The sequence below is a fragment of the Wasmannia auropunctata genome, unplaced genomic scaffold (genome assembly GCF_000956235.1).
Source record: "Wasmannia auropunctata unplaced genomic scaffold, wasmannia.A_1.0 LD336076.1, whole genome shotgun sequence".
NCBI lineage: Eukaryota > Metazoa > Arthropoda > Insecta > Hymenoptera > Formicidae > Wasmannia > Wasmannia auropunctata.
This window is the reverse complement of record NW_012026814.1, coordinates 7,126,567-7,130,123: the sequence shown is the minus strand read 5'-3', so window position 1 is coordinate 7,130,123 and position 3,557 is coordinate 7,126,567.

Here is a 3,557-nt window from a genome sequence, read left to right as displayed (position 1 = left end):
GGGGGAGTGAGACAGGGGGAGGGAGAGAGAGGAAAAGAGTGGTATAGGAAATGTCAGGACCGAGGTGGACGGGGGTACAACGGGCCCCGGGAGCCTCTCGGTACCCTCGCACGCACTCGACGCATCAATCTTCCTCGCCAACAATGTTCGCGTAAATTACCCTCATCGATATCAAAGTGACGAGGGTGGCAGCCAGCGACGGCCGGCGATGGAGCTTGCGGAAGAGATCGACCCTTATCTCGCGCGCGCGTTAGAAAATTGAGTTTACAGAGAGACCCTCCTTCCCTCCCCTTCACCCCACGAGAAGACCCGTCGTCGAAAGAAGGAAAAACCCGACCTCTTTTCTTCTTCCCGTCATTCGCATGCGATGAACATTTCGTCGTCTGTTCCGCGACAGCATCTGCCGAGGGTTTTAAGATACGAGAGGTACCAATCCTTTCAGACAACAACAGGATATGTAGATGAAGAAATGAGAATGTTGATAAATCTATCTTGGAAATCTGCTGCAGTGAATACTGATGTTATTGCGTGCAATAGTTCGTTAGAAAATAATTCCTACATTATCGTCTGATTAAATCTTATAAAAGACTTCATATTTTTACGTTTCTTGAAAAATTCATATAAATATTCGTAAATTTATAATTATTTTATGATCAATAAAAGAATACTTTTCTTGTTATCCACTGTTACTTTAATTAGGAAATTTACTTAATTTTCATTTATATATCATTCAAGCGTACTTATTTATCATATTAAATATAATTCTTGAAGACAAGCGTACGCGTAGAAAAGATAAGATTAGGTAAAATGATGAGCATATGGAACGCCTTTACATTGAATTTCGGTACGAAGGCGAATTGTAAATTCAAATATGCGCCTCTGGATGCAACGACATGCCGATCGCGCTATAAATTATTAGCATAGTAGCACGCCCCGAGCATACCCGCGATATGTACACGGCAGAGTTTGTAATGCGGCCTTAAATCTTCTTCAGGCGTCTTCGGCAACTCGGTGGCCGCGGCAGAAAAGCTGCGGGTAAGCGAGAGGGATTATACCGTAAAAGTTTCGACCGAATCAGCGACGTTGGCGTTAGTGCGCCAACGATAGCGAGCTTAATGTACCGTTATGATCTTTATGGCCGCCGTTTATAGGCCATTATGATTGAGTTTTCGCGCCAAAACAGACTCGGGAAATCTTACGGGGAATCTTACGAGCCTTCGTCGTAAATGTCTTCGTTCAGAAAAACGGCTGGGCCGAGAGAAGTCAGCGTTTCAGAGAAAATTATTTTTTAAGTACTAAGTTTCCGCGCGACGAAATGCTCGTCTCCACTCGCGACGATCCAGTTGAAGATTTTCTTGAGTAACTTCGCACCTAAGAAGGAAAGGGTAACTTACTTTTATACAAATGAAAGTCAGCACTTTGCTAAGCGCTGTTGAATGTAAACGCTTTCATCCGTCGTTGATTTACATGCCTTTTCCTATTTCGTCGCATTTAATCGATGTAATGTGGAATAACAAAGGCTCGATAATAATCCACTCTTCGCTCTGTTAGAATTCAGGCACCATCTAAGGAACATTATTGCGTCTAATAAAGTCTAACTATTCTTGCAAGCCCTTAACGAAGCTTATTTTAACTGTCTTTGAAGAGCCGAAGGGTGACGCCGATCCGCGCGCTAATTGCATTAATTGCAAAATCTCCTCCGTCTCGTAGCGCCTATTAACCAAAAACCGTAGAATTCTGATCTTCAAAACTTCTCCGTGGGGGAGGGGGGGGAGAGGGTTTCTCGTTCTCCGAGATATGCAGCTATTTCAATCAAAAGGGAGGGGTAGCGCCGAGCGCAAACCCACCCATAAGATACTATCTTGAATTGCGCGGCAGCGCGGTGTATTACCGCACATTTTATCGGCGCGATCTCCCGCGATTAATTTGATAGAGCAAATTGCGATTAGAAAAACGTGCTTGTCGTGCCGTAACGACCGGACGGTAACCCCGTTATGCGTTTAAGTGCACGCGACAGAATGCATAATGCAGATAGAGTCACGACAGGTCGACGAGCTGGCGCAGCTCGTACGCAGGCTCGTCCTGAGATCGTGGTAAGATTAATCTGAAGCGATGGTGACGAGCCCGTTCTTTCATCGAGAGGAAGCGTGTTAATCCACTCCGCCCGCGCACAGGGACTTAAACTTTGGGACTCTCCTGTCCGCATGATCGACTGCGTACCTCCCGCGGGAGATACGCTGGTAGTTACGAGGCTCGAGATTAGCTTCGAGATCTGACACAGTCTCTCCCCTTCCTGCCTTCCGCCACGCGCGAGCGAGGTGGAAGCGATTCTTACTCCCGGCATCGCGACGAAATCGGAAATCCTTATCGTTCACCGTGCCGCATGACTAACTCCTCTTACGGTTTATCGATATTTTACGCGCGCGACAGCTTTATCTGTATTTATTATAACTACATTGCATATTTATTCGCTCCCTCAGAGCCGTCGTAAGTGTCGTCGAGCAAAATATTTTCACTTTACTTGTAGTTCCGAGAACATCTCGCATTATAAGTTTAAATAAACATCTCAATAAAAGTTGGAGTTAGTAATTACGCACATTTTTGTATCTATAATATCTTTAATAAAAGTGTCGCAATTTTAATAGAAATTTTACTTAGTCTACAATTACTTTCATCATTTATATAGTGCAATATAAGCAAAAAAAGATAATTCATTCTGATGAACATGGAAAAAAATATAGAAAATGATAAATTGATTCTCTTAGAGGATTCTGAGCGAAGGAACATGAGGTAAATGATAATCCATTTCGGGATATTATATTTATATGTGTAATATATATATATATATGTATGTAAACAATATTACATACAATATTTTTAATCATATTAGATATATAACTTAAATTATATATGCATATATATATTACATAATAAAATGACTATATAATATTAAATTAACACAGTCAATTGTAAAGTTCTATGCGCTTTTAATAAAAAACAAATGGATTTATACTGTCAAGCTTATAATTAGTACTTATATATAATTAGTGTGTAAAATGTCTTTATATTATAATGTATTACAAATGTATCATAAATGCGCAAATACAAAGTTCGAACAAAATATTTTAACTACTAAATCTCTGTTTAACTTTAAATTTTGTACATAATGTCAATATATATAATCAATTAAATGCAATAAAAAGTAAATATTGGGAAACTGTTTTGCATACAAATATATAAACTAAATATATCGGGGAAGCTCGAATCCACCGTCGTATAAATAAAAAAATAATGAACATTATCTCTCGCGCATGTTATGTCATTTTAACTGACTGTTGCATGACGAGATACACATCGCGTTTCATTACGTTTTGTAATTCGGAGAAAAGGCTTTCGCAAGCGAAACAACATCGATAACGCCGATATTCAATTAGTCCGCGGAGAGAGAGGTGGCATCCAGATAAAATATCCTCCGCACGGAATATTACTGTATTGCGTTTGTTTACAGTGCACGCGCCACAGTATTTTACAGCGGTGACCCTCTCATTAGCGAAGCG